The 23,706-nt window shown below is 46.1% G+C and overlaps 1 protein-coding gene across 4 annotated transcripts in view; it reads left to right on the top strand.

Annotated features, from left to right (window-relative positions):
- Positions 1-23,706, top strand: part of FAM135B (family with sequence similarity 135 member B) — a 289,972-nt gene that overhangs the window by 50,112 nt on the left and 216,154 nt on the right. The window contains exon 1 of one of the 4 annotated variants that reach the window (XM_040494487.1): positions 13,903-14,029. The exons of the other annotated variants lie outside the window; for them this stretch is intronic. The gene's annotated coding sequence lies outside the window, so the exon portion shown is untranslated. Of the gene's footprint in view, positions 1-13,902; positions 14,030-23,706 lie in introns of those variants that run through there. 4 annotated transcript variants of the gene reach the window in all.

The raw sequence follows: 23,706 nt of genomic DNA, 5'->3' as shown, positions 1-23,706 counted from the left end.
CTTTTTTTTTTTTTTTAAATTTTTTTTCAACGTTTATTTATTTTTGGGACAGAGAGAGACAGAGCATGAACGGGGGAGGGGCAGAGAGAGAGGGAGACACAGAATCGGAAACAGGCTCCAGGCTCTGAGCCATCAGCCCAGAGCCCGACGCGGGGCTCGAACTCACGGACCGCGAGATCGTGACCTGGCTGAAGTCGGACGCTTAACCGACTGCGCCACCCAGGCGCCCCTCTTTCTTTTTTTAAAATGTAATTTATTGTCAAATTGGTTTCCATACAACACCCTGTGCCCATCCCAACAGGTGCCCTCCTCAATGTCCATCACCCATTTCCCCCTCTTTCCCACCCCCCGTCAGCCCTCAATTTCTTCTCAGTATTTAAGAGTCTCTTATGGTTTGCCTCCTTCCCTCTCTGTAACTTTTTTTTCCATCCCCTCTCCCATGGTCTTCTGTTAAGTTTCTCAAGATCCACATTATGAGTGAAACATATGGTATCTGTCTTTCTCTGTGTGACTTATTTCACTTAGCATAACACTCTCCAGTTCCATCAGTGTTGCTACAAATGGCCAGATTTCATTCTTTCTCATTGCCAAGTAGTATTCGTTTTCATACGTAGCTAATTTTCATTGATTGCAAGCATATTTTCCTTTATGTCATTGAGTTTAGTCATAATGTTTGCTAATTCTGGTATCTGTGTCATCTTGGGGTCAGTCTCCATTGATTATCCTTTTTTTTTTTTTTTAAGAATAGGTCACATTTTCCTGTTTGTTGTCCTGTTAAACTCACTTTGGACTCTTTCCTGGATATTGTGAATGTTGTGCTGTGGAGACTCAAGATTCTATAATTTTCTTCCAATGAGTGTTAGTGTTCCTGTCGTCACTTGTTGCCTTCTTTGTTGTAGTGGGCAGTTAACTTGCTTAAACTCAGATTGCAATCTCTGCCTTTTGGGCAGGAGTTTAAATCTTGGGTAGTTATTTTATCTTTAGTTAGGCTTCTTGGAGTCTGCTCTATGCAGGCATAGTTTGAGGTTCAGCCTGGGATTTGGACAGAAAATATGTACAGAGTGTGTGGTTCCCTTCTCTGTTTCTTTCCCTCGTAGATTTCTGCCTCCCTTCACAGACGTTGACGTTGTCCTGAATTCTGTCCTCTGGTCTTTTGGGCCAAAAGACTATAGTCTTTTATAGGCATGGCCCCCTGCCTTCATGGTAAAAGCCATATAAATAGGAAACAGTGAGTCAATAAAAGGAGTGCAAAGTGAACTTGAACTTGACTTAGCTGATATTCGAAGGCACTCAAATTCCCTTTCTTTTTCCTGTCTTCCGCTATATTTTCCAGCTTTACTCCACATTCTTGCTAAGGAAGCAGAGGGAGTCCACAGGACCCTGGCCCTCAACTAGATGGTGTAGTGCTGTCGCCTAAGTGAGAGACTGGGAATTCTAGGAATGCCTTTTCACTTGAGAACCCCTTGAGTAATAATCATAAAAAGATGTTATAGTAAAACTTTGCATTTAAATTGCCTCTTATTCTTAGGATGTCAAAGTGCTTAGCAAACACGAATTGCTAGAAACCTTTTAGATTAATTAAAATGAGCAGATTTCCCAGACAAAGAAGATGACTGTTTTTGTACTTGCGATGTTTTTCACAGGTGAGCGGACTGACACACAAATACGTTCTTTTGTCAAATCAAGAGGTTCTGAGAACAGGTGAATTCAGCCTGAGCACAGCAACCGTACTGCCCAGTTTCATTGCTTTTCAGAATAATACTGATGACAATATCAGGGATTCATGAGTACCGTGCTTGTGTGAGAGTATTTGGGCTGATAAGTCAGGCATGCTGGCTGGCACTTGGGGTGCAGGAGGGCATTGTTTCCTCCTGGTGCCCTGTGAGGCAGATCTTCCCTTCGGCTTAGGCTGCTGTGTGGTGGGTCTTATTTTTGCTTTATAGCCCAGGAAATGGAGGCAGTTCCACTTGCTGTGGGTTCTCCAGCTAGCAAGTGTCAGAGCTGGGAGTTTAAAAAAAAAATGCTTATTTTACTTATTTTTGAGAGAGAGAGAGAGAGAGAGAGATTGATTGATTATGAGCTAGGGGGCAAAAAGAGAAGGAAACACAGAATCCAAAGCAGGCTCCAGGCTCCGAGCTGTCAGCCCAGAGCCTGACACGGGGCTCGAACCCACAAACCATGAGTTCATGACCTGAGCTGAAGTCAGATACTTAACTGACTCAGCCACCCAGGCGCCTGCAGGAGCTGGGATTTTGACTCAAGTTTGTCAGATTCCTATATTCTTCTCTGTATTTTCTGTATTCCTATAGATATTCCTATATTCTCTACCAATATCATTACTAAATATTACCCTTCTCCCCATTTCTAAACTCCTGGGAAACATACACATTCTCGTCAGAAGTAGCAGCTCATCACAGACCCACTGGCAATGGGGGCTCAGTATTGGCCATTAGAGGACACGAGAGCAGAGGTTAGTTGAGGTCAGATGGGAGGCCATGCAAAAGAGAGCCAAGGCACTTGGACTTTCTTCCACTCTATATCGTCCCGTTTGCCAGTGCTGATATTCAGCACTCAGCCGTCCAAAGGCAAAAGGAAGGAGACTGCCATTCTCTCGAGCAGCTGCAGTGAGCAGACACCATGGCAGACATGTGGCCAAATGGTATTCTCATGAAAACCCTATGAGCAGGTTCCCACCTCTATTTCACAGAGCAAGAAACTAAGACTTGAAAGATTAAAGGAATTTTCCAAGGTTGCCTAGCCCTTAAAAATTGTCAGCAGCTTGTTTAACTTCAAGACAGTTCCCTGCCCTTCTCACACTGCTTAAAAAGTCACATTCTAATCAGATCTGATGGCCAAATCAGTCTGAATGGAATATGCCCACCTAGGTTGACATGCTACGTAAGGATTTTCTGTTCACGGTGGACACATGGTTGCCAGGTTTCCATTTGGAGACTGCTGTGGTTTTCCAACCTGGTGGTACCAGCAAAATACAAGAGCATAGTCCCATTGTGCCCATCCCAGCCTGGGCACGCTCACCTTTACAGACGGCCTCGCCCAGAGATAAGCCCAGTGGTGTGCCTTTGCGTTCTCGTTGCCACTTTGTTCGTAGAATTGTTTATGAAGCCCAGATCCGCTCCTGTGCCTCGGTCTTTGACGCAGGGGGATGTGCTGGGAGCACAGACCGGACTGCCCTGTATTTCACAGAAGCCCGGACTCAGGCGTGGTGTTCACTGGCAGAACCGGCAGGCACTTTAATCCCTGCTGTCCAGCTCAGATGGATACATTTCCACCAGCGTTTGTGTGGAGTGAGCCATTTCTCCACGACGCGCTGCCGAGGCTCCCCTGAGTTAACCCTGACCACACGTGGTGGGAAGGACAGTGCGGGGGGGTTTTCCAGGGAAATGGCAAAAGTGCCCAGAGGTAGATACATGTTCCTGCCACATTGCGCCCCATGGACTTCTCTTCTTGTGAATCCAGGTTTTCTCATCATCAAATCACCGGGGACACTGCTTAGTTCCATGGTGACCCTCTCCAGGGCCCAACTGTCACATCTAAGATAAGCCTGGAAGTAAATGCTCCGTGTGCAAAGGTGGAGGGCTCTGGATGTACCCTTTAGTGGCACTTTAATGGTTGTTTCAAAGTGGGATCACTCCAACCCCGCCCCCCGCAGGCCAGTAGGGCACATAGATTGTCACAGATGCTGTGGCCCCAAGGCCAGGGAATGCAGGGTATTAGGAGGTTGAGATAGCTCTGGGCAGCATGGCAGAGCTAACGAGGTGGTTTTGAAATATCTGCTGAATCCAGAGCCCTGGCCTGCAGCTGATGACTGGAGTGGCTTACTCCAGTTCCACTGGGGATCAGATTTGAAGTCTCCCCTTGTTTTTTTTTTTTTTTAATGTTTATTTATTTTTGAGAGAGAGAGAGAGAAAGAGAGAGCAAGCAGGGGAAGTGCAGAGAGAGAGAGAGAGACAGAATCCGAAGCAGGCTCCAGGCTCAGAGCTGTCAGCACAGAGCCCAATATGGGGCTTTTACCCACGAACCGTGAGATCATGACCTGAGCCGAAGTTGGACGCTCAACAGAAACTTTGTTTTTATTTATTTATTTATTTTTTAATTTTTTTTTTAACATTTATTTATTTTTGAGACAGAGAGAGACAGAGCATGAACGGGGGAGAGTCGGAGAGAGAGGGAGACACAGAATCTGAAACAGGCTCCAGGCTCTGAGCTGTCAGCACAGAGCCCGACGCGGGGCTCGAACTCACGGACAGTGAGATCGTGACCTGAGCCGAAGTCGGATGCTTAACCAACTGAGCCACCCAGGCGCCCCTAGAAACTTTGTTTTTAAACAAAGGAGTGACAGGAGCAAAGCTGCAATTTAGAAAGATTGTTTTGAGAGCAGACCAGAGGGTAGTTGGTGGCCTTCAAATATGTGTTTTGGTTCATTTGTGGGATTTATTTATTTAATTCTCAGGGAAACTTGACACAGTATAGTTGAAAATACGTGAAAACTTCCAAAACTTTATACATGAACTATTTTTGGATATCGTTACTGTTTTCTAAAAATAGTATTTACTATTTGTTCTTGCATTTAATAAGTAATATAATAGTATTATTATGGTATTTGAATACAGCGCTGACACCACGTAGTAAAACAGCACACCTCATCCAATGAAGGTAATACTCTAAACTTGCCAAGTGGTTAAGAGGCGTCAGTGGGATGCCGAGTGTGGACCCTGGCGCCTGGCTTCAGACTGGGAAGATCAGAAGCTCCAGGGGGAAGAGCGGGATGTGCTGCCCCAGCCTTGTGGTTGGAGGCAGGCAGTGAGACTGCTTGGGGCTTGTCCTGGAGTTGAGAGGGCCCCAGTCTGGTGCCACCATTCAGTGGTTCCACTTTACAGGTGTAGACCCCCCACTTACTTGAACCATGCATTGCATATTACCGAAGAACCAGGTTTGGTTGGTGTCCCCAGTTCATACCGAGTTGACAGGTTCAGAGATAGTTAGCCTCCTAACTGCTAAGACAGTGTCCTAAGATGATGGTAGACAGCAAATGTTATAGCCACGGTGCGGACAGTTTTGAATGTTCAAAAAGGCACCGTAACGTGGAGTCACTCTGATACCGTTTTTTCACGCTTTCACCTGTAAGACAGGGAGGGAGCATCAGAAGCATGAGATTTGGCATCTAACTCACCTTAATTGGAGCCCCAAGGTTCTCTTTGTTACTAGCTGTGTTATCCAGGGCCAATAGATTGCTTATGTAAGTTTCAGGTTCCTCATCTATGAAATGGGAACACTCACATCTACCTTGACTTTGAAAAGCATAGAGCAGAGTCATGGGCAGGGCAGACACTCCATATGTCGCCTCTCTTTTTTTTAAGCTTTCCTGATTATTTTTACTCCCAAAGAAAACGAAGGCTCAGAATTGAATAAATCCAAGAGCTTCAGAAACAACATTAGATTCATATTTAGACAGCAATTAATTTTTTTCCTTGGGTAAGAAAAATTGTACATTTGCTTCTAAAATATGAAGAGCGGTGATTATGATTCATGCACACATGATTCATAGTGAGAGCTGGAGCTGAAACACAGCTAAACTAATAATATTTCGTCCTTGTGACTAAAGCTTATCTAAGCTTAGAATGTGTGCCCGCAGTTAGAGCAAAGAGTCCCAAGGGCGGCTTTGCTGATACTTTGATTTGGTGACGGGGCACAAGCAGAGAAGGTATTGTCTCCTCATAGCCCACTTCCCCAAGGGGGTGCCTTTGCATCGTCTGCACCTGTTCGCCTCTCTGCACCTGCTTCGTTTCCAGGTATGGTTGATTTCTGGTAACAGTGCCTAGAGCCAGACTTCATCCTTTCTGCCATGGATTATTGCAACAGCTCATAATGGGTGTCCCAACCTAATATCTCTTCCTCTCCAGCAGACATATTCTCTCTCTTCTTGCTGAAGTAAATTCTTAAAGCACTGGTCAACTGTGTGGCTGAGAGGAAAGGTCACCCGCTTGGGCATTTGCCATTTTCTCACCATGTGACTCTCTGCCACCTCACCTTGCTGGGCATGAATTTCATCATCTATGAAATAGAGATTCCTGCTATATAACAGTCTTTTTTTGATGAGGATTAAGTGTATATGAAGTAGCTTACACAATTCCTGAAATAAAATAGGTAGACAGCAAATTGTGTTTGTTCTTCATTGGCCCTTCATCACTGGAAAAATCATACCTAATTTTATTGTGGCATATTCCGTGTGCACCCACGAAGACACATGCCCCGCGTGTGCCCTCCGCCCTTTGCTGTCCACATATAGCACACTATTTCCTGTCTCTTGCCTCACTGTTCTCACTTTGTACTACTTCTCCCCATCAGAGTCTCCCAGGAACTGATGCTCGGATGGATACCATTCTGTTGTTTTTCTCTTCTCTGTGCCTTTTGATAGGGTACCTGGACTGTTTCAAGGAAGTTAAGTCTTCGGGGGGCCCTCCGTCCCCAGTAGACTAAAACAAGCAGAACCACAGATCTGTCCTCAGGTGTCTGATTCAGTGGATGTTCGCCAAGAATGTACTGTGCGCTCTTGCTGAGTAGTATGGGTCTGAATCGGTCACTGACCTTAAGGATTCACACCCTAAGAGGAGACGAGAAGGCAAAACGGGTCCACCCCTGAGTGCATACCGAGTAGAATGAGAAAATTACCAAGATTGGCTGGGGAGAAGGGCTAAACAGGAGGTCACTCAGGTTTGCGGGATACGATCAAAGACTGAGGAAGACCATGGGATGAGAGGCTGAAACTGAAGAAAAGCAGTTTCTGCAGACAACTTGGAGCAGTGGAGACCACGCAGGCTTTGGACCTGGCTTAAGAAGGATTTTGAGAGAAGGATTTTGAATAGCGACAATTCCCTGTACCTGGAAGTTCTTTCACAAGATCTTTCCAAGCCCTGCTCCCCGTCCTGCTCAGGGCTGTGTTTGGAGCTCATGTCCTATGAGTCCTTCTCTGAACACTCTTTGTAAAGGTACCTATGACCCTTGTGCTGACCACAGTCACTCTTCACATCAGACGTCGCTGGTGTCTAATGTCCTCTCCCCTGCCTGTGCTGTGCCCCCAGGTTTTAAGTGCGTACCCCTCCAAAAATGATTTAGGGGAGAGGAATCCCACCCCCAGCCCTAGGGATTGTTGCCATTGATGTGAGTCCAGTATATTGGTCCCCTTCCCGTTCCAGTGCCTGATTCAGAGAGGACAAGGAGACTCTGTTTTGGAAGGTGAGCCACTGAGGGACATTTTGGGGATCTCAGGGAAGGATTGCTTTTTTTCCTCCCAAGAGAGGCACTCTTTTTTTTTTTTTTTAATTTTTTTTTCAACGATTATTTATTTTTGGGACAGAGAGAGAGACAGAGCATGAACGGGGGAGGGGCAGAGAGAGAGGGAGACACAGAATCGGAAACAGGCTCCAAGCTCCGAGCCATCGGCCCAGAGTCCGACGCGGGGCTCCAACTCCCGGACCGCGAGATCGTGACCTGGCTGAAGTCGGACGCTCAACCGACTGCGCCACCCAGGCGCCCCTTAAGAGAGGCACTCTTAAGACTGGTGTCTTTTCTTTCTGATGTTGTGGACTATGTGGAGCCGCCCTGAAAACCTAAGGGGATCTAGTCTTGGATAAAGCTGTAACTTCGAAGCCCGAGAATGGGACGTTGGGAGGAGCCCAAGAGCATCATGACAAAAGTGACCGGGACACATGGTGCCCTCTTCCTCTGAATCTTCAGTGACAGTGAAGGGATGGTAATGCATTTCTTACATGGCTGCGTTGCTTAAGCCAGAGATGGGCAAATTTTTTCTCTGAAGGGCTCGATAGGAAATATTTTATGATTTGCAGGCCATGTGACCTGTGGCCAGCGCCTGATGCTTAAAAGCAGCCATAAAAGAATATGTAAATGAACGGGTGCGGCTGTCTTTCAGTGACACATTTTTATCAGGACAGGCAGACAGCAGCCCAGGCCCCCGGGTCACAGTCTGTGGACCACTGATTTCAGCCATCGAGGAAGAATTATCTGTTTCAGGTACAGCTGTGCCCACTAGTGCATTTTTCTCCTCCTTTACCCTGGTTCACCTGATGAAGAGCCACATTACAGGAAACTAATTATTTACCTGTTTGATGATGTAGTTTCTCTGTTACTGGAGTGTAAGTTTCAACATGGCAGGGACACATTTTCTCTTATTCGGCGCCTGGCATGGAGGAGCTCCCCAGATGTGTGAGGGAGCGTGTGAGTGAGTGAATGAACTTGGGGGAGCTCATTAATCTCTTCTCATTTCGGTTTGAGTTGGATTTTGCCTATTTTTAAAGATTGACGGTGATAGTAGCTGGAGGTGCATATAAATCCCGTGTGTACCTGTTGTGTCCACATAATTACACAAAGCAGCCCCTCCCTCTTTCACTCTCAAAAGTGTCCTGAATTGGATGATAAATTATAAGATCACTCTAAAAACAGCAACTGTTTGTAGAGATTTGTTGTGTGGGGGACATGGCGTGAAGCTCATTTTAGACATTATTTTATTTATTCCCTTACGAAAGCTGATGAGGCAGATGCTATTATTCCCATTTTAGAGGTGAGGAATGTGAGACTCAGAGAGGTGGGCTTTGTCCATGGACGCACAGCTGATGGTGGAACCAAGATGTCTGATTGCAGAGAACACGGTCCTAACTGTTACACTCCAAAGATGCCTGTAATGATACCTCCCATCCCACACTGCCTTTTGCAAGGTGTTTCTACCAGCAGCATCTCTTTCGCGTCCCTTGGAATCTGGGCCAGCCCTCTCACTGACCTGACAAACAGGATGTGGTTGAAATGCTGCTGTTGACCTTCCAAGCCTGAAGAGATCCGCAGCTTCCATTCTCACCTTCTAGAACGTTCTCTCTTGGAGACTGGCGCCCACTTGAACCCTGACCGCCCAGCAGGAGAGAGACGCCACGTCCAGAGAGGCCAGGCACCATTTTGCATCTTCCAACCCCAACTGAGAGCTCCCTGGCTGGGTGTGGAGTCAGAGCTGGGCTCTGCTCTAATGCCTGATCCATTGAGTGGGAAGCAAATAAAATCGTCGCTTTTAAGTCAGCGGGTTCCAGGGTGATCTTGTTATGCATCAGTAGGTATCCAACACACATGCCACACGTCCTTGTGGAGTGCTTCTGAGCATTCCGGGTGGTGTGTGTGCAGGTGTCTGAGTGGGCGTGGCTTGCAGGTGATCAGCAAGTGGCGACTGCTCTTATCGGTGCCGATGGAAATGGAAACCAGGGCAGCACAGGGCAGAGGGGGCGCAGCGAAGGCACTGGAGGGACTGAATGCAGTAGTGAAAACTTTACACGAAATCTGCAGTCCGTGTGAACCTTCCTCTCTAGGAAGTGCTACTTTAGGTGGAATTTCATGCTTCGGGCGCCGCGGCTGTATAAAGTTTCAGTTACGTAAGAGGAATACATTCTAGAGATCTACTGCACAATGTTGTGCCTGTAGTTAACGATGTGTATTGTGCACTTAGACGTTTGTCAAGAGGGTTGGTCTCATGTTCAGTGTTCTTAACCACAACTTAAAAAAAAATGTATGCAGGGGCGCCTGGGTGGCTCAGTCGATTGATCATCCAACTTCGGCTCAGGTCATGATCTCACGGTTTGTGAGTTCGAGCCCTGCGTCAGGCTCTGTGCAGAGAGCTCGGAGCCTGGAGCCTGCTTCCAATTCTGTGTCTCCCTCTCTCTCTGCCCCTCCCCTGCTCATGCTCTGTCTCTCTCACTCTCAAAAATGAATAAATGTTTAAAAAAATTAAAAGAAATGTATGCAATAAGTCTACAAAGTACTAGGAGAAAAAAAATGATGCAAGAACTGGGCATAGTGAGAGGACTGTTGCATCTAAAACCTGCAAAGCTGGGGCCCAGGAGTCAGTTTTGTCCCTTGCTTGCTCTTGGTCCTGAATTGATCTTCCCAGACCTCAATCAGTTTCTTTGTCGTTTGTGCTGATTGGAGAGGATTTCTGAAAGGAGCCTTCCAGATGTAAAATACCCAGCTCTGAAAGTTGAAGTACCTATGAGCAGATTTTCTCTGGTGCCAAGATGGCATCTTTGATCTCTGCTCTGGGCTGGGTGACACCTCTGCATCCACACCCGCCTCATAAGCTGATGTTTTGACCAGGCTTAATGCAAACCACAATCACGGTGTGGGACTTGTGGATAGTCATTATCAGAAAGCTGCTGCTGCTCCAAGCTTGTGAAAGAGGCTGGGGAGGAGGTACCGAGAGCAAATTAGCCTCTCAGAGAAGTGGGAGCTAGTCGGCTTTCCCATTCCTTTGCCATCAACAAGGTGCTGTTTTCTTTCTGTAGGTGCCAAGAAGGTGCCCTTGAGTAGAGGTTATCACACGGGGCTTCTGCTCACTCACACGCTCCCTACATTTTTCTCCACTGACGGTGGTGGCCACAAGGGTAGCAGCTGTACTGCTGAGGATGACAGAGATCCCTTAGCCACCTACAATGGGCCACCCAAGGCTTCTAGGACATGGGCTTGAGGCCTGAATGAGACATGGTACCGTCCTTGCGTTACTCACAGACTATTGTGGAAACACTTAGGGGGGTTATTACAGTGCAGCCAAGTAAGTACAGGTCATACCAGAATATTAAGTCTGCCCGAGGATGTCTTCCCTGACCTCCGAGACTAGATCCAGTGCCCCACAATCTGGTTTGAAAGCCCCCTGTACTTTTCGCTCGTAGCATTTACTGCAGTTGGAAATTGCATTTGAGAGCCATGCGTGCGAGCCCCCCTTAAAAACATAAGCACTGGAAGAACAGGGAGGTGGCTTTTTATGCACCATCGAAGCCTCTGTACCTTGGCTACTGACACTTACATTGTAGGCCTTTGGGGACAGTTTTTTGAAGGAAATAAGGGAGTACAAGATCTGAGAAGACTTCTGAGAGAATGAGATATTTGAATTAGGTTTTGAAGGTTAAATGGAAGCCTGTATTCGAAACAGCAGGAACAAAAGTAAACCTAAAAATATTGACAATTTAAAAGAAAAGCGTGACCCCATTAGCCCTTTGTTATGGAATTGGCAGAGATCCCTGCTAGGACTCACTGACATCTGAATCTTTAGGAAGGTGGGTTTGTGCGGGAGAGAGCCTGACATAAAATCGTTAAGGTTGATGGTTCTAAGCCCAGGTCCCACTGCTGCACAGCCACTCTGAGCCCCCGTTAACACATCTTTAAATTGAGGAGAACATTCTCTGTCCTCTTAAGATAAAGTAAGTAACACAGGTGGATTGTTTGGCTGCTACAAATGACACTGCATACATACCACTCCAGTTTTAAGATTCCTCTATCGCGTAAAGCATGATACAAAGATCTAGGCACTGAAATAGACCTCCACCTCAGTTTCCCTGACTGTAAATGGACAAATCATGATTGGGTTATCATGAGAGACAGCCTTATGTCTGGACTCACTATGCTGAAAATCTGTCAGTCAGTCTTCAGTGGCAGGCTGAGCTAGTTTGGGATAGAACATTTGGTGTGGCAACCCACCAGACCTGGTTTGAACCCCAGCTCCTCTTGCTCCCAGTTTTGTAAGAAAGATGTATTACTTACTCACCTGGAGCCTCTGTGTCCTCATTTAAAAACTGGGATAATGATGCCTAATTTCCTTGGTCCTTGCTAATTTGTTTCATAATTTGTTTATTTTAAAACTATTCAATGATGGGGCGCCTGGGTGGCGCAGTCGGTTAAGCGTCCGACTTCAGCCAGGTCACGATCTCGCGGTCCGTGAGTTCGAGCCCCGCGTCAGGCTCTGGGCTGATGGCTCGGAGCCTGGAGCCTGTTTCCCATTCTGTGTCTCCCTCTCTCTCTGCCCCTCCCCCGTTCATGCTCTGTCTCTCTCTGTCCCAAAAAATAAATAAAAAACGTTGAAAAAAATTAAAAAAAAAATAAAACTATTCAATGATGTATCCATATTGTTTAAGGGATAGATTGGATTATAAGTTAATGTATATAAGGCATGTGTCCCAGAGCGTGACACATGATCGATACCCAATAAATGACAACTGAGGATGATAGTAATGCTGTTACTGTTTTTGGAGGAGCAAAGTATGGGAGTTAAAAAGTGGGAGAGGACTTTAAGGAGGTTGCTTGTGGTGTGTGTGTGGACATTAACGGGTTGATGAGCTGGGAATTGCAAGAAAACAGAACACCTAAGTTGAGACCAGTTGCAGCAACATAATGGGTTGAGTTTGGGATGCATAAGGGGTTTATTATAGCAAGAATGAGAAGTACATCAAGGCAATAGAGATTGAAAGATGGGAAATTACCAGGGAATGGTATAAAACCTGTCGAAACATTCTACATTGTACAACTAGATTGGCATAGCTGTGTTACAGGATCTTCGTAAGTCCAGTTTTAGTAGATATTGCTACCTAGTTTTCTAAACTATGGAGCCCATTGAAGTAATAGCATTGATAGGATGCACTCACTCAATGCAAGCATTTCCTGTGCCTGTAACTTGTTGGTGCATGTTTCCCAATTTAATTATCATATCCCCTTTTGAAGGTAAATGTTATAATTCTTGTCTCATGGGTCAAGGCTTTGAAATGTAGTTTTTGTTTCAGGATAAAACATATGACTTTTGGAAAAATCAAGGTAAAAGACATATCTCAACACATCAGTGTCATGGAAGAAACTTAAAGAAAAAATCTAATTGAAACACACATTTGTATAATCTCAATGGAGTTTCTCAAAGTCAAAAATCTAGTTTCACCAGTACCCAAATCAAGAAACAAGATCATCCACATTCCTATGAATACCCTTTGTGGTTTTTCCAATTACTACCCACCACCACTGCCAAGTATAGTTACTTGTCCTGACTTCTTGAACTTTATAGACATGGGGTCATACAGTGTATGACTCTTGTGTTTCGTTTCTTTTACTCAAACATCATTGTGCAACTCATCCATCTTTCTGTATGTAGCGGTATCTCATTCTTGTTACCATACAGTGTCCAAAGTATGAATATACCACAATTCAGTCACCCATTCTACTAAGATCTGTATAATCTCCACTGTTGGAGCATTACAAGAAGTGGTACAGACATTCTTACATCTGTTTTATATATATATATATATATACACACACACACACACACACACACACACACACACACACACGTATATATATATATATGTGTGCATTTCTGTTGGGTATATTATTGAGAATTCATAGCTTTGTTACAGGGTGCCTGCATATTCAGTTTTAGTACATACTGTACATAGTTTTCCAAAGTGGTCATATCAGACTTACTGCAGTAGTATATAGCAATTTCAGTTATATTGTACCTCCCCACACACTTGGTATTGCCTGCCTTTTTCACCTTGGCCATTCTGGTGTGAAGTAGTATCATCTTATGATTTTAGTTTACATTTATAAGATTGTAAATGAAATTGAGTAATTTTTCATATGATTATTGGTCTTTTGACATAGTATTTTGTTGTATGATTTGAGACTTAAGTTCCTTCTTGCTGAGCTTACTGTATTGTACTAAACTTATCTAGTTCCTATGAATTCTTTGATGGCATAAACTGAGCCTCATGTGTGGTTTCAGCACCTGGGACAGTGTCTCAAATAATTTGTTGGCTAAAACTCAGGTGAAGAAAGCTCAGGGTCCACGTTGAGTGAGAGGTGAAGCCAGGATGGAAAGCCAAGCCTGGCAGATGCTAATCCTGTGTTCTGACCACTCTAAAGAGGGTGAATAAGACTTGGTTCATCTTTCCTCCTCCATTGCCTCAGAGCAATTCTAAATGGAATGTCAATGGATCCAACGAGTGGAGTCTTCATGAACAATGGGGATTCTAATATGGCCACTGTAGAGAGTACACCTGCAAGGGGTGAGACTGCATTCTCTCTGAACAGTTTTATGAATTTAAGAATGGGATCTATGCCAACTCTCTCCACACCCACATCTTATTGATGGGGCCTTGCTCAGAGTGATATTTGTCTTCTCAATGACTACGTTTGATGTTTGCAAGTAAGTGCTTGTAGGTGAAATACAGTGCCTAAGAGTATGTGCTTTGGAATCTAGTTTTGCTTCTCATTTATTCTCTTTGAACTTGGGTTGAATCATTTGTCTTCTCTTGAGTCTTTTTCAAACCTAATTTTCAGGTAATCTCACCCACTTCCAAGGTCATTGTAAGGATCAACTTGTCCATGAGTGTAAACTACTCTGGAGAGCTCCTGGAAACTTAATAATCACTCACTAGCTGCTAGATCTTATTATTAATGGTAATACTTGGAGTGTTAAAAAAGATAGTGGTGACCATGTGGTCAGCCCAACATGGCTTTGGGATGCATTTGTGACAGAACTCTTTTGAATTAAGAGGCAAATCAGTGGAGTAGACTATGGCTACCTGGCATTGCAAAGGTTTCATGGTAGCAATGCATAGAAAGTATATTTTGAAAAGCCACCTGAGAAAGAATATTTATAAAATGCAATGCTATGTATGGCTCAGAAAATATTGTGGCCAAGGGAAGGAAGAGGTTCCCTGGAAGACTTGGGTGGGAAGTGAGGCTAAGAAAGTACACTGAGGCCAAAACAGAGAGTCTTGCGTGTTGTGCCAAAAAGGGGGACCACACGTTCCAGAACCAGTGGAGGCACTTGATAGAGTAAGTAGATGAAGCCATTGTTCAGGAGATGGACCTACGGGGAGCTGAAGGGTTAGAGTAAGTTACTGTATCACTGTCATTAATTCTTGGACTCTGGAGAGCAGTTGGATTGCCCCTGGGGCCATATCACCTTAATTAGCTTTTTGCACTAATTAACTGCCTCTTGTCCTGTCTTCAGACACTTAGATCACTTATGATCTCCTGCAAAGTCATCTTTGGCTCTGCTCTTTGGGAAGTATCATGAGAAGTGGAAGGAGGTCGGCATAAATTTGAGAGACCCGGGTCCGCAGCCCTGTCACTGATGCTACCTTGCTGTGCCCTGGCCTCCCTGGGATTTCCAAACTCTATATTGAGAGAGCTGGCCTGGAAAGTTACCCACTGTGCAAAGATTCTGTGATTAAATCCTTTGTAATCGTCACGACAGATAGCTAAATTGGGAGCCGTGGAGCATTGCGTGAAGGTCAGGGAGGGAACTGCTACTTATTGGACACCTGCTCTGTGCCAGAAACTGGGTGAGGCCCTTTCCTTATGGTGACCTAGCTCACCAATTCAGGTTTTCCAAAAAGGTAGCTGTTTTTCTGTAGTGGAACCTCATTTCTATGTTAGCTTCCTGGCCATAGATAACAACAAAATCCAGAATCTCTCTGCACTCTGCAATGAGATTGAATTTTTGGACTTGCAGAAAGCCACAGAGGTGGAGATGGAGCCTGAGAGTGGGAGACTGGGTGGTTCACCCTTGACCATCAGCTATCCTCACCAGCATTCTTAGAGTTTATGTCTTCCCATGGGATCCTCAGTCATCAGCCTCTTGTCCCTTACCCCAGGGCTTCCACTCTTGGCTCTCTGAGCCTTTGAGGTCCTTCTGACAGGACACCAGTTGGTGCCTGAGGAACTCTGTGAACCTGCTGCATCACCAAGCTCAACCCAGGGATGAGGACATAGGTACTTTCTGCACAGAGGTTCCTCCAGGTCATCTGGAAATTCTCACTTTTTCTTTATATTAAGAGCGCTCAGCTGGGTTTGAGGGTGGAGGAGCTTGGGGACTCTTAGCAGGGAATGAGCCGGGGGTGCAGCCATTTCTGCTTCCCCTTCCAGTCTCTCTCAAATTGCTCTCATCCCATCAGACTTTATCTGGTTTCTAGGTTGGAGAGAGGGAAAAATGATTACATTCTGAACTTCTTGTAATTCCTGGACTTTTGAAAGTCCAAAATCTTTTCTGTCAAATGACAGTCTTTCCCATTAAATTCAAAAGTCTGTTTCAAAACTTACAACCAGGGACTGGCTTTTCTTATTTTATGTCTGCAGTTCCAAGGTGCCCGCCCTCTTCTGGAGGTGGGGAATGCAGAATGCCCAGGTACCCCGAGTGGAAGGTGGTGCAGGGAAAGCCGTCTGTACTGGAAGAAACAATCTCTTTAGAGTCGCAGTTTTGCTCTGTCAGTGTTATTTCCTGAAATCATCATTGCTGTCCATTGTGTGAGGCTGTGCAGGCCCATTATGGTTTCTATTTTATGGATGTAGAAACTGAGACTCAGTGGCTAGGTGACTTTGTCCCAGTTTACATATCCTCAGAAAGGAAATATCACATGTCCTATCTATTTATTACCTAGCTGGAAACTAAATGAGCTGTCTTGGGTGGTTGTGATCTTCCCATCTTTGGTGTGTGTGTGTGTGTGTGTGTGTGTGTGTGCGCGCGCGCAATGGGTTTAAAGCGTATTCAGTCATTAAATTATCTCAGTAGTTCCCAAGTATTTAAAAGTCCCTTATCTGTAGATACATTGCTCAGATGATAGAGCTTTGGATGTTCTATGTGCTCACTCTTGAAAATAAAGCCCTTATTGGAGGTGGGTTGTTGGGAGGTGAAGGTGGGTGGCCTAGCCAAGGAAAAGGGAGGGATGTGAAAAATGCTTGCCACCCTCTCCCCAGATTTGCTCTGCATGTTTACCTGGTGATTTCACAAGCTCTCAGATGCACAAGGAGTAGGGCCAGATTGTTGGCTTTGCTGAACTGAGCCAATGGTGTGTGTACCCAACTGTCATCTGAATATAGAAATGGTAGAAGAGTATGTGTTTTTATTCCATTTTTTCTTTTCCAACATAGGAGTGAACAGCTTTCAGATTTATGTTGAAATTGTCAGCAAAAAATGTTCAAGGGAAAATTAGTTTTTGCCATTCTTCTTCCATTATCCAACACATCCATTCATTCGACAAAAAGTGATGAAGCACCTAGGGTACTAGATGAAAGAGTGTTCATCCCAGTCATAGTTCAGTTTCCAGTGTTTCCTGAGAAAAATGAATAATTTAAGCAGACATATACTCGAAATACTTCTGAAATCTCAGCGAAGCAATGTGTAGGCCAAATGGGGTGTCTTGGGGGAAGATGTCCTAAGTTACTGGATAGAATGACCCTTACAGTATGTTATTAAGAATACTTAAGAATTAACTGGAAGATAGGAGGCTCATCAAAACAGAGAGAGCAGATGAGCAAAGGCTTGGAAATTTGAGACAGATGGTGAGGTGGAGCACATCTAAGCTGGAGAGTGTCAACAAGGCGTGAAGGACAAGAAGGGGGAGGGGGAGACTTTATGGATGCTGGAGAGAGGGAGCTGGGAGGGACTCTTCCTCGGTGTAATTCAGACCCTGCTCATTGTAGGGCTTGTGTCTTCCATTTTGCTGTGTGCTCTGGTGAAGGTAAGAGGCTGTGCGTACAATGGAAAAATTGTTGGAATTGTAAAACTTTCGAACTAAAAGGGAAACAGTTGGGGTCTCCCAGCCGCAGAGAGAGAAGGCTTGATCATTCCCAAGGATTGGGCATCTCTGTTGTGTTAGACACTGTTCATCCTGGCCTAACTGACTCAGAAAGAAGAGCTGGGGGCAAGGGTTGTGTGCACACAGTACTAGGTTGTGATCCTAGGTTGGAGGAGAGAGGGTCAGGGAAGCAAAGCATGGAAGGATAGAGCCACTAGGGGCACCAGCCAGGTGGCCATCTTTACAGTTCTGGTTTTGTATTCCCGCAGGTGCCAAGGGCAGTGCCTGAGAAGCAGTGTAAAATGTATCTCAGGCTGTCCATCCTGGCTGCCGGGAGAGAGGAAATCATGTATTTGTTGTTCTGGACAGAAGTTTGTTCCAGATGGGGTTAATATCCCAGGGGTGCGAGAGAGTGTGTTGTGAGGCTCAGGCAAGGCGGGATCAGATTCCACTCCACTCACTGGAGGTTACTGGAGCCCCAGCAGAACCGGTCATCCCTGAGATGATTTGGATCAGACTCAGTGAGGCCAAGATGTGAAATAGAACATGAGAAGCTTCCAGAGGCACACTGCATGAGTTACCTATTACCTCGAAGGTCAGCAGCTTAAAACAACAACATTAATGATCTCACAGGGTTGTGAATCTGCCTGTGTGCTTAAGCTCTGGGTGATCCGGCTCAGGACTCTGCTTGGTACAATGAAGCTGTTGCCTGGGGCTACATCCTCTTAAGGGTGATCCCCTTTCAAGTTCACTGAAATGGTGGTCTGCAGGATTCAGTTCCCAGAGGGTCCTCTGTTGGCTGGGGATCCCTCAGGCCCTTGCCATGGGGCCCTCTTCCTGGGGCAGCAAGCCCTTATCAGAGAGAGCAAGAGAGGGCAGGCAGAGTGGGAGCCAGAATCTTTGTGATCTTGGGGGAGGGTGACACAAGGTCATAGATACCAGGAGATAAGGCCTAGGGGGGCCCCTTTAGAGGCTTCCTGCCATACAGAATATCGCATTTTACATTCACAGGAGTTCCAAGGGCATGATCGTCTTATGCCACGAGGAAGTCAACTCAGAAGTTTGACATTCTCTCCTCCCGGAGCCCTTCCTGATAATGTCAGCCCCACTGCTGGGGTGTCTGCTCTTCCTGGGTCTCCCTTGCCCACGTGCAGCACCCTGTGGCATCCCCAGTCCGACCCTGGCCTCGGTTCTCAGGTCTGTGCTGTGGCTCTGTCTCGCTCCCGCTGCCAGCACAGAATACAGGCAGTATCTTAGGACAACAGTTTCAGCTGTCAGCCCTGAAACTGGACTTTTGGGTCTAAGTCCCAGCCCTGTAGCCCTCGAACAATGAGAGTAGCCTCGCGGGCTTCCGTTCCCTCCTCTTCCACGGAATGGGAATACCACCAGGCTCACAGTCTCTTTTGAAGATCGCTTAGTTAAAGACACGAAACACACTCAGAACAGTGCAGGGTTTTTCTTGGTATTTAATGGTCTCTTTGCACCTCGTCCCCGAGATTCTCACCCTCGACAGGATTGCCGTGGGAGGGACTGTCCGCGCGTGGTAGGTCGTGTGCCCACATCTCTGGTCTCCCCCCACTGACTGCCTGTGACCCTCTCCAGTTGTGAAAACCCCAAATGCCTCAGGGCCTTGCTGGCGGAACTGCCCACCAGTTGAGAACCTCTGCCCTGTACCCATCAGAAGGTCAGGGAAACGTTTTGAATGAATGACTGGGTGGGTGCCGAGGGGGTCCTGTCTTTGTGATGAGGAGAACAAAGGCAAGGGGAATGTAGCTCAGCTTGAATCTCCTTACAGCTTGCGGCCCACTGAATAAATGAATCCCTGAGACACGCAGAGCATTCCTCAAGGAAGTCATGGTGGCCCTAATGCTGATGCCTTGCTAGAGACTGAAAGCAACCTTCCCTTGAGAATAGCCAGACCTCCCAGGATCCTATAACTCTTCTTTTGCTTGCAGAAGTCCCTTTAGAGACTTAGCTTGTCTCTCCCCCACCCCCTCAAACTTAAAAGTATATAATTAGTCCCTCCTCACAATCACAACGCAGCCCTTTCTGCCCACGGATCCTGTCCCCGTGCTATAATAAAAGCACCCTTTTGCACCGAGGCTGTCGCTAGAATTCTTTCTCGACTGCTGCACAGCAGGGCCCCGCATCATTTGGAGAGGGGACAGCGCAGACTGGAGAGCCAGAGGAGGGAAACAAATGTGCTGAAGGGGCCGAATTTTAAGGTCACTGTGCCCTGAGCTCAAGGTCAAGGTCAAGGTCCAGCCCACTGTCCTTTGGAGCCAGGAGCCACTTCATCTCTGTGGCATTGTTTTCTTGTCCGTAGAACAGAGATAAAAATCCCTACTTTCAGGATTGCTATCAGAACTAAATCAAACAATGTCTGCACAACAGTGTGGGACACTTCAGCTGCCACAGCACCAGACTCCCTTTTAGCCGTGGAGCTCCATGTTACTGGGTCAACAGTTTGGTGCACTGCTTGAAAAAATCCTCCTGAGAAACCGGCCTGCAGATCACGAGTGGTTCCTGGGCCACTTTCCAAGGTGGTCGTGGTGGCTTCTGACAAGTGGGGCGTGTGAGTGGAGGGTGAGGGGCTTTGCCTGGGCATTGGAAAGGTTGAGCAGAAGGGACCCAAGAGGCTTCCTTCCAGAGAAGAGTATGTGGTTGAGGGGTTGTCTTCTGGGATCAGCACTGAGTTTTCCTGTGCAGTGAGTGGGGGCAGTATTTCCTCATTTGTCCACAAACTGCAGTTTATCTATCTATCTATCTATCTATCTATCTATCTATCTATCTATCTTCTCTTTCTTTTTTTGATATAATTTATCGTCAAATTGGTTTTCATACAACACCCAGTGCTCCCTCATCACATCAGGGAAATACAAATCAAAACCACACTGAGATACCACCTCACGCCGGTCAGAGTGGCTAAAATGAACAAATCAGGAGACTACAGATGCTGACGAGGATGTGGACAGATGAGAACCTTCTTGCACTGTTGATGGGAATGCAAACTGGTGCAGTTTATTTATTGATTTTTAAGTTTATTTATTTGAGAGAGAGAGAGAAGGAGAAAGAGAATCCCAAGCAGGTTCTGTACCGTCATCGTGGAGCCCGATGCAGGACTCGAACTCACTAACCATGAGATCATAACATGACCCCAAATCAAGAGTTGGATGCTTATTCACCTGAACTACCCTGCCCCTCCGCAAACTTCAGTTTAATCTGCATTATTTACCTTTGCACTGGGAGCAGACACTCAAAGCTATGTGGCGTGGTGGCTGAGAGCGGCGACTCGGGAGGCAGACCGGAGTGGTGGGTCCCAGCCCTGTTCTGGTTGTTGGACCTTGGACAGGTGACCCGCTCTCCCGTGCCCTTGTCTCCCCTTCAGGAGAGAGCACCCACCCCCTCGGGTGGAGGTGTCAGACGATCGGCGTCTGGCCCATGGTGAGTGTTTTGTGCACGTGACAGAGCTGTGGGTCCCGCCTGAGGTGGGACATGGTAGAAGAGAGGCTGTCCGGTCCTCTCGGACCTGGTTCAAGAATGTCCAGGGCTGAGTACAGTGTTGGATGTGAGAGTTCTCTGCTTATTTAGGCGTGTGCTTGTGTGTGTGTGTGTGTGTGTGTGTGTGTGTGTGTGTGTGTGTGTTAGCATTCTGACTTATTTACTTAGGAACACTGTTTCTTGTGAGGGTTTTTTTCGAGCTGTGTTATCGAAGGATGATTGACTTGGGAAAAAGCATACCTATTTAATATATTTAACTCCATGAGTTTGGGCTGATCAGTACATACCTGTGAAACCATCACCACCATCACGGCCATGCATATCCATCATCTCCTACAGTTTCCTCCTGTGCTCTTTCCTTTTCGTATTCTAATTTTATTCTTTTTTTTTGTGTGTGGTAAGAACATTGAATATAAGATCTACCCTCTTCGCACATTTTAAACTTACAACATTGCATTGTTAGCCGCAGGTGCGATCCTGTGTCCTGAACGTGCTTGTCTTGCGTAGCTGAAATTCGGTGCCCTCAGACCATCATCTCCTTGTCTCCCTCACCTCCTTACCCCTGGCACAGCTACTTCTCTACTGTCTGCTTCTTTGAGCTTGACTTTTTACAATCCCACATATAAGTGAGACGGTACAGTATTTGTCTTTCTGTCTGTGGCTCATTTCACTTAGCCTGATTGATGCCCTCCAGGTCTATCCATGCTGTTGCAAATGGTGGGATCTTTCTTTTTTTTTTTGAGGCTGAATAATAGTCCGTTGTATGTATGTACAACATGTCCTTTATCCATTCATCCATCATTGAACCATGAAGTCATTTCCATTTCCTGGCTATTGTGAATAATGCGGCAATGAAGATCCTGGTTTCAAGTTTGTTAAAAATTTTTTTCAATGTTTTATTCATTTATTTTTGAGAGAGAGAGAGAGAGAGAGAGAGAGAGAGAGAGAGAGAGAGAATATGAGTGGGGGAAGGGCAGAAAGAGAGGGAGACACAGACTCTGAAGCAGGCTCCAGGCTTCAAGTTGTCAGCACAGAGCCTGATGTAGGGCTCGAACTCATGGACCGTGGTGAGATCATGATGTGAACCAAAGTCAGATGCTTAACCAACTGAGCCACCCAGGTGCCCCAAAGATCCTGGTGTCATGTCCTTTGGATAAATGCCCAGAACTGGGTCTGTTGGATTATATGTTGGTTCTGTTTTTAATTATTTGAGGAGCCTCCATACTCTTTTCCATAAAGGCTGCACCAGTTTTATATTTCTCATCCTGTGTCTTCTTGAAAGTGCATTATGTTTGCCAAGCAAGTAAGAAGTCCCTTATCTGACTTTGTGGGACCTACCATAATACTAGAGATGCCCTGTGTGTGCCACACCTATGGGAGGGGTTGATGCCATCTGGGAGGAAATCTTCTAAGCACTCCTGAATCTGCAGGTTTCTAAGACCCCAGGGAATTCGGAGTTCACCTTGCACTGCCTTTTCTTCTGGTTTGCTTTCTACGAGAGCCCTATTGTTTGGAAGGCTTCTGCAGCTATCTCTCTCTCCATCTCTCTCCCTCCCTCCCTTTCCCTCTCTCTCTCTCTCTCTCTCTCTCTCTCTCTCTCTCACACACACACACACACACACACACTCATGTGCACACACACGCACACCAGGGACAGACACGTAGCAGCCACTCAGGAACTACTTGTAGCCACCTGACCAGCAAGTGAACAGTACAGCTATCCATGGAGGGCAGGACTTGCCCAGGTAAAGATGCCTAAGTTCCCAGGATGTTGGTCCTTTCTGTGAAGAACCACTTAAGCCAGATGGTGCTCAGAAATGATCATGTGAGTTTTCTGTTATAGCTTTATTCTGTAATGTATCACCCAGGATGATGTGACTGGTCCATCGGTCACATCCGTCACCCGGCTCTTAAGAAAGGCAACGCAATTGGTTGTTATTGCTATAGGAAAAGATTACATTAGATAGAACGACTGTCATCCTTGGCCTTCCCAGGTCCCATTGCTGTGTCAGCTGGGGTTAAGAGGCCATTTTTCTTTCTTTTTGCTGAAGCCTGGGAAAATAGATGTGAAACGTCCCTGGAACCAACATTTGGCTCAGAGCCCAGGCAGGTAAACAGATGGATTCCTTCCAAGCCTGTGGCTGCCGCTCAGGGAAGAAAGACAACATGAGCTCTGTGTGTCTCCTGTGTGCTTCCTCATCATGGTTTTCTGTTGCACCACTTCTGGTTCTGTGGGACGGGGATTGCAAAAGGGGCAACCAGAGTTCAGAACGTTTCAGCAGTTTGCTCAGGTTTACAGAGCTGGGAGAGTTTCCTTGTCTTTCATAGGGGGGCATTTGGTTAGGTTACGTTTTCTGAAAGAGTATATACTATCATCTATCAGTCCAGGTGAGAACCCACAAAGTAAGAATTCCATAATCAGGGAAGGTAGAGAGATACTCTGTACTTTTTGGAGTGGCATAGAGGGAATAATTATATCAAAGGCTCCGAGAATTCCTGCAGTCTTGACATCTGCTTAACTCACTTTCTTCCAAGTTCCATTGAGCATGGAAACCACTTTTCATGTAACACCAATTGATATTTCATATAACAGTGTCCACGTAGGGGTGCCTGGGTGGCTCTTTGGTTGAGCACCTAACTCTTGATTTCGGCTCGGATCACGATCCCAGGGTTGTTAGATAGAGCCCCACGTTGACTCTGCACTGAGTGTGGAGACTGCTTAAGAGCCTCTCTCTCTCTCTCTTTCTCTTTCTCTCTCTCTCTCTCTCCCTCCCTCCCTCTCCCTCTCCCTCTCCCT

This window comes from Herpailurus yagouaroundi, unplaced genomic scaffold (assembly GCF_014898765.1).
Source record: "Herpailurus yagouaroundi ecotype Mexico unplaced genomic scaffold, PumYag 186, whole genome shotgun sequence".
In the NCBI taxonomy this organism is placed as follows: domain Eukaryota; kingdom Metazoa; phylum Chordata; class Mammalia; order Carnivora; family Felidae; genus Herpailurus; species Herpailurus yagouaroundi.
This window is presented reverse-complemented; position numbering and strand designations above follow the sequence as displayed.